Source organism: Cyanistes caeruleus, chromosome 3 (assembly GCF_971803275.1).
Source record: "Cyanistes caeruleus chromosome 3, bCyaCae1.hap1.1, whole genome shotgun sequence".
In the NCBI taxonomy this organism is placed as follows: domain Eukaryota; kingdom Metazoa; phylum Chordata; class Aves; order Passeriformes; family Paridae; genus Cyanistes; species Cyanistes caeruleus.
Genome location: NC_141703.1, coordinates 7,610,277 through 7,618,048, shown reverse-complemented (window position 1 = coordinate 7,618,048; position 7,772 = coordinate 7,610,277).

Below are 7,772 nucleotides of genomic sequence, written 5' to 3'. Positions count from 1 at the left end.
CAGAGAGACTTGGTTAATGTTTGTGTGGTGTGAGGATTGAGTACAGGAAAGGCAGATTGCACAAGCAGGATGCTGCTGGTGGCCAGCCAAAAGTTATTGTAAAAACTCGTTAAAGCTGTGTGTCTGTAGCCTTCCAAGTTCGTGAATCCTCATTCGGTGCAGTGTTCACTGTTGCTCATACTGATCAATGTGTTCGTGAAAGTAGCCTGCAGTCAGCAATGACAGGCCACATTGAATTACAAATCCCAGGTGTTAGTGCTCATTCTTAGGTGGAGGGGGGAGCAAGGGATGGGTCTGGAGTTTCACTCCTGCTGTGCTGGGAGCTCCTCCACTTCAGTGAACCTGGCTGGAACTGTTGCACCAGAGCTCAAACCAACCTCACAGGTTGTAAGTGGGTGGTTCTCGAGGGGCAGATTGCCAAGGCTGTTGAGGTGAGTTTCATGCTGCATTTTCTGTCTTGGTTACCACTTTGTGTCAGAAAACAGACACAAGTACAGATCCTGTCTGATTCTGTCAGCCCCTTGGCTGGTTGCTTCACAGAATCAGTGGCCTTGTGCATAACATTGCTCATGGGCAGCAATTGTGTAAATCGTCTCAGGAAGTGGGAAGTGGTGTGTGTAATTATCCTGTGCTCACAGAAAGATGACACTTAACAAGCTAAAGTCACCTGCTGGTGGTTAATGAGGCAGGCCTGGAGCAGAGCCAAGACTAGCAAAAGTTTAAGTGGTTGGAGGGCCTCTGCTGATGTACTGTGAGACTTCCTCTACTATTGTCCTTAGCTCTTTCCTGGCCTTATTTAGGGAAAGGTCTGGAAAGGCTGTCAGTGCTATGGATCTACAGGCATGGCCTGTCCATTTAGAATAAGCAAATTCTGCTGTATATTTAATGATTAAGGGCACTGCATCTCCTCAGAGAGTTTTTGTAAACAATTGAAATTCTGCTGTAAACTGCATCCTAGCAAGGGTAGGGTTTGATCTTTGTCCTGCCACTTCAGGAGAAATTCACAATCAGCTGATTTGTTAGCAAAAAAATACCACTGCTGAAGGAATTGCAGGATTCAAATGAAGATTCTGTGTGTACAGAGCACAGATTACACTATGCTGGGCCTGATTAATGATGTCTGCAGGTTTCAGTACAGCGACAACATCAAATTATGTATTTGGTGTGATGAAAGCTTTGCTCCCACTGGACTTTCATGCCAACTGGAGTTTGTCATTGAGGGTCACAGGGCTACAGGTTTTGCAGGGAAGGCTAAAGTACAGTCTGGAGCAAGTGCTGGCATTACATGCTAAGATATTCAGTGCAGCAAATGAAACTATTGCTTCAAGGAGGGACGTGATTACCAGGGTTTTTTACAGTGGCTAAAGAGTTTGTCTAATTTCCTTCAGTTGATGACTCACTGGGAAAGGAGTAGTGATAAATTTGAAAAGGAAGCAGAAAAAAAGGTTTGGCAAAGGCACAAAGCATCTGCTGTCAGCTGTGCTGCTGCTCTGGGTTACCTGGGGTCAGTCACATCACCATGCTGCAGCTGTTCACTTTGTCTCTTGTTCATCCTGTCAATGTAAAGGCATCAACTTTTTCAATCAACAAGTGTAGCACCAATATCCAGTCTCATCTCACCTGGGACTTCTAGGTTCTACTTGAAACCAGTAATTTGCAGGTAGATTCAGCTTTAAAAATGACAGCCCAGTAAGAGCATGGGACACCCTGGCGTATTCCTTGATTATTCTAATCTAACAAGAAAAATGATATTAAATGAGGTTTCTGATAGCATTTCTTAAATATTTACCCTTGTTCTTTCTAACCCAACTTCCATTGTTTTGTTTTGGTTTTTTTTGGTACATACTTGTTTCTTCTTGCAGTAAAAAACAAACATTGCTTCTGATGGCACTTGAGATCTCAGAGGCTCGTGTGATTAAAAGCATTTCTTGTGCAGCAAGGGAAGCAATCGCTCAGGGTTATTTACAAAGAAGGAACAGCCAGAAATTAAGTGGTCTGGGAATCTTAATGGAAGCTGTTTGTTAAATACCACTTGTGTGCTGAGCTTAGTCAGAGATTAGATGCAGGTTAAGAGAAGTGTTCTCTGAAGAAATATAAAAGCATTTGAGAGCTGAGAACTGGCTTATGGAAACAGAGTACCACATTGCTGATCTTTTCCAGCTCTCTCCATTTATGCATGAAGATGTGCCCAGGACTCTCTGGGTGAAGACTACTTAATTTTGTTATATGAGTTGTGTGAGTCTACAAACAGTGGGATCATGTACTTGAAAGCTTGCCTGACTTTTCTAACTGTATCAGCTGGTCCAAGGAAGGATGCATCCTCTTCTCACAGCTCCTTAAACAGCTGAGGAATCTGGTAATTAGGCTACTGATAAAGCACAGTATGCTTTATGAAAATTCCTACAGGACTCAAGTACTTGCCTATTTTATGTGGATAAATTAAAATGATGGGCTCATTGCAACCACTGGTGCTTCTACAGGACTTCTCAGGAGTAAATCTCAGCAATTTTTAAGAAGGAGGTCAGCCTTGCTGGGAAATGGGGAGACAGAGCAGCCAAGCAAGAGGCCAGTGGCTGAGTTAAGAGTGGAAGCCAGCTCTCCTCTGAGTGAGTGACCCTGTGTTGCTCTGGCAGCACAAACATCAGCTTCCTCTCACGATGACCTGGGGATGTGGGAGCAGCCCTGGCTCCTGGTCTTAGCATGGGAACTTCCACTCAGCCTGCAGCCACTGCCTCGTTACCCTTCAGCAATAACTCCCTTGGAATCAGAGTTCCCCATGCAGGATGAGCCTCGGGGTGCTCACCAGGGTTTTAGGAGGTTTTCTGCTACTGCTCTTTGGTCTTTGGTTTAGCACCAGAGTGATTTACTGTTGCTTCACTTGCTATAAAACTCAGGTCTTAACTCTGAGGAAGGTAACCCTTCCTTTATTCCCAAACTCTGTCCACCATCTGCAACCTCTGCTTGGTTTGGGTAATTTCAGAGATCCACCCGCCTTCTCGAAAGTCAGAAATGTTCCGTACTGTTGTTTCCCTCGATGTTCCTGTTCCCACAGGCCTGTTTCTAGAGGAATAGTTTGCTGCTCAAGCAGCATCTGATAAGTAATAGCTGCAGGAATATGGCTGTGCAAAGCTTTTCTCAGCAGAATTGTTACTGTAGGTTATTTAAGCATAGCTCTGCTGGGTCATTGAATTTTTCCAGCCCAGAGCAGTAGCTGACAGAGCTGTCAATAGATATGGCTGTCAGATTTGTATGTGCTCCTCAAAAACTGCTTTATGAACTACTTGGTATTTGGATTCTCATCAGTTTAGGAGAAGATACAGCGTTTTAGGTTTTTTATACTATTATTTTACCAATAGCATAAATATAACAAGACTGCAGTAACTGATAAACCTCCAAAATAAGGAAGGGGCTGTTTTTTATTTACATTTTACATTTAATTTTGTTTACTAGAGCATGCTGAGTTATTAAAATTAGACATGGATGAAATGTTTTTCCTTTTCCATGAAATCTTTCAACTTTAAATTTTTTCCTCCTTGCCAATACAGATCAAAATAGCACGTTTTTGATGTAACATAAAGTCTGGGTTGTATGATAGCTCTGGGCTTTGTTCTACTTCTTCCTTTATTAAAAATTGCAGTAAAATGGTTTTAGTTTCTGAATCCAATTCTCAAAACATACCCTTTTAAAGAACTGACATTTTGACAATTCTGAACCAGTTTTCACAATGGCCCCACCTTATGTTTTTTGAAGTTATCAGCATTTTCTAACAGCCACAGAAGAGTTTTGTTGAACAGCTGCTGTCCTGCTCTGTGGTCACTTCACATCAGTGTGTGACACTATTTTCTTTATTTTATTTTTTCATATCAATGTGTGACACTATTTTTAAAATTTTATTTAATATTAATTTTAATTTAATATTTTATTTAATAATAATAAAAAAAAGATAAACCTTTATTTTTTTTATTTTCTGACTCAACTGCTGTAGTGCCTGTCACCACTTCAGCCTTGGGTCCTGTAGGTTTAGGGCTCCTGTGTGGGTTACATCTGACAAGAAAAACCTTATTTTAGCTCCAGTGAGTAGCAGGGGACCCTGTTTTGCCTTGCTATTCGTGGTACTGTTTTGTATTTTCATTTTACAAAGTTAGCACCAATTTACAAAAGTACAGCCTCAGCAGCCTATGTGTTCAGTGTGTGGATTGTGGAATATATCTGATTTATAGCCCCACCCTGGTGTCAGAAATGTAGGGAACCTGTCTATTGGATTTTCAAGAGCAAAAGTGGTTCTTTAAGCCCTGGGTTAATTTGTCTCCTTCTGTGCACTGTGCAAGGCTGATTCTGCTGAGGCTAACACTAGTGTTATCTCAATCAATGCTCTTTCAAAGCACTTTTCCAAGCTCAGAAGAGACAGTTGAGGCAGTATTTCCAAAGCATCCTGGCTGTTGCTGTGCCTTCACCACTGTTTCCTTGAAAGGAGCTCCCTGCAGATGCTGAGTGGGAAGAAATCTTGGCAGCACAAGACACCCTGCCCCACAGCTCAGCATGGACACAACGGGATGAGAATAACGCCAAAGGCTGGGCAAAAAGGGAACTTTCCTTAGGGGGAGTGGGGCAGGAGAGGCGTTCAGCAGCCAGGGAAAGGCTTCAGTGTCAAACTCAGAGGTTTTTTTTTGTTTTCATACAACAAAAGCTTTCCCTTTCCCTCAGTGCTACTGAGTGATGCTGTCTGCACACTAAGTAACAACAGCAGAGTTATGTGAACAGCCCCTCTCATCTTAGCATGCAATAAAGAGCACTGCTAACGTCACCTGTGGGCACTGGGCTTTGTCTATGAATGGCCTGGCTTTCTCCCCCAAAAAAGAGAGATCACAGAATCTTTGTGTCCGGGAGGCTGAGGCCTACTCACCTGGCTTGTGGCAGAATTACAAAGGCCAGTGAATAAAATTGCCATGCTGCCCCTCAACATCCTGCAACATCCATTCAGAACCAAGTACTTTCTGCAAACCATGCTGGATTACTTGTTATCAGGAGGAGGTTTGTGATCAAGTGAGGAAATTGTATTTGGATAGTAAATAAAAGTTTCAGAATTCTTGATTTCTGTCCCATTCCTTTTCTGTAGGTTCCACTTTGGATTTCAGAGTACCACCTTCTCAGTTTAGTGCTCTTTGTGTCCTACCTGCTCTGTTTCTTTCCTAGTGTCCATCTGTACCCATGGCAGCTCCAGCCAAAAACCCTCCCCTGATTTTTTCCCCAGTCCTAAAGCAGTGCTCAAGCAGCCCTTGATGAAGTTATGAAGGCTGGTCGTGAGATGTCATTGTAAGATCTTGCTCTGCTTGGGTTTCAGCCCTTTCAGAGCTTTGCTTTAGAGGGCAGGAACATCTTTTCCTTGCTGGAAGCTGGAATTCCAGACCACTGCAGTGTGTGCCATGGATCACAGAGGGGAATTCTGCCGTGCCTCACAAGGGAGCTGTGCAGGTGCAGATGAGGAATGGCACCATGAGAAAACCTCGTGAGGTTCAACAAGGCCAAGTGCCAGGTTCTGCACCTGGGTCGGGGCAAGCTCCAGGTCCTGGATTCACCCTTGTTCTTGCTGTACCTTCACCATAATTCTCTTGAAAGGAAAGCTTCCTGCTGATGTTGAGTGGGAAGAAATTTCAGCAGCTCTCACCACTGCTGATGGGGAGTTCCTGTTGGGCAGCTGAGGATGATCCTTCTTCTGCTGTGTCAAGGGGCTTGTCTCAAGGAAGGGACTTTCTCAAGCCTTGAAGGCAGCAGCTGCTCAGTCATGGGGTTGGTTCTGGCTGCTCTAAGTGAGGTTTGCAATGGGTCTGACACCTGCTGGTGAGAGGCAGCTCAGCCTTGCTCAGAAATTGCAGCGTAGGCTTTGCCCTCCGACGTCAAAAGCAGACTGGGAATGAGATCAAGGCTTTGGATCTTCCTGCTTATAGTCACGGGACAGATCCCAGTCTGTGTCCTGATCTGTGTGCCATGGGGGCTGCCTGGAAGCAGCAGAGACGCTCGTGGGGGAGGGAGGAGGGACGGCAGCTGTGTGTGCTGGCGCTGGTGCAGGCTGCCTGCTGACGCTTGCAGGCTGGCAGGAGGATGTGCTTGATCAGCTTTGTGGGTAGAGAAAATGTCCTGGATCAGTTCGTGCTGGCAGGAGACGAAGTGAGAAAAATACTGAGGCTGAAGTGGTGGATGTGAGTCTTTCCCTGTCTTTCCATTCAGAGCATTCCACAGACCCCCCTGCTCACAAGGCACATACTTATTTTTCTTTTGAACATCACTGAATTGATCCTCTCAGTACAGAAATGATCTGTTTCCTCCTCATAGTGAGGGTTATTTAGCCATTTAACCTGTGAGTGGCAGGTGTTGCCCTTTATTCCCATTATCCCCTTTGAAGTTCAAATTTGTGTTTCCTTGGACTGGGAGGTGAGGAAAACCTTGTGGTTATTGGGTGACACCTCCCATCCAACCTGAATTATCCTGTGGCGCTGCCCTCAGAATTAATCTGGAGTGGGTTGTACTTCTCCTTTTCTCCCAGCAGAAAGTTCCCTCTATGGTTCTGCTGGAATCACTAAGGGGTCCTTGGAGTTCTGGCCTGGAACAGTGCTGGGCATGGGAGAGTGAGCAAAGCAGCAGCTAAAATGAATGTATTGATGGGTTTGGTTCTGTTGTTCTTGTACCTTGTGTCACCAGTGACTTTCAGAACACATTTTCAGGTATGCTGTGAAGCTTACCTGTAGGATAATATGATAGCATTAACAGAGGAGCAGGAAAGAAAGAAACATGTTGAGGTTCTTGCAGATCAAAGTGGAAAAGAAGCAGCTAGGGAGTGAGGAAATAGGGATTTCAGTACAGTAGAGAAGGATGTCAGGCATGGCTGGGTGATTGCTGATGGGCAGGCATGGAGTGCATTAGTGTCAGAACATTCCTTCCCACGTCGCCTCAAATTTCCACGGCCCAGCTGCTGCAGGATGCATATTTGCATTGTGAAGTGTCAGTAAACCAGGCTAGAGAGGAGCCAGGCTTCTCCTAGCCTACTTAAATAACATAGAACTACCTTCCTTTAGTGGGAGATGCTAAAAATCCCAGAGATAGTCCTCAAAACCCTTTCATGTGATGAGAAATTAATTCACTTCAAATTCAACACTGTGTAGCCAATAGTGAGTTTAATTTATGCTTAAATTTCTAACATTAATCTTTAATTTAGCCCAGTGCCTCTTCATCTAGCTGAGAGCTCAGCATCTCCTGACTGCTGTTTTGATTAAAGGTGCTGTTCTTCAAGGGCTGTATCCCTCTCACACTCTACAGTCACACACAGCAGATGGTTGCCCAGGGGAGCAGAGACAGACCTGTCTGCTCAGATTCCTCAGTCTGCTCAAAATTGACAGCCTGTGGATTGGAAACTGGATGTTCTATTAGTTTTGGAGCTGGGATCTTAAACAGTGCAGGAGTCCTTCCTTTTTAACTGAGGATACTTCAGTTTGTCTTGGACAAAGATTTTGTACATTCAAATACAATCTTTCACTCTTCCCTTCCACTTTTCCACTGTTTTGGTGTACAGTCATGTGTATTGGGTGTTACAGCTGCTCATGTGCTCCTGTGTGTTCCAATGGACTGAAGCAATTTCAGGGGAAATCTGAAGCCCCAGAGCACACAGGGGTGTAAGGCAGAGAACCGCCCAGCTCCCAGGCTCCAAACTTCTGTTTCATCGTCTCTCATCTTGTTGCCAGGTACTTTGGTTTTAACACCACAGAATTCCTGCATAAACT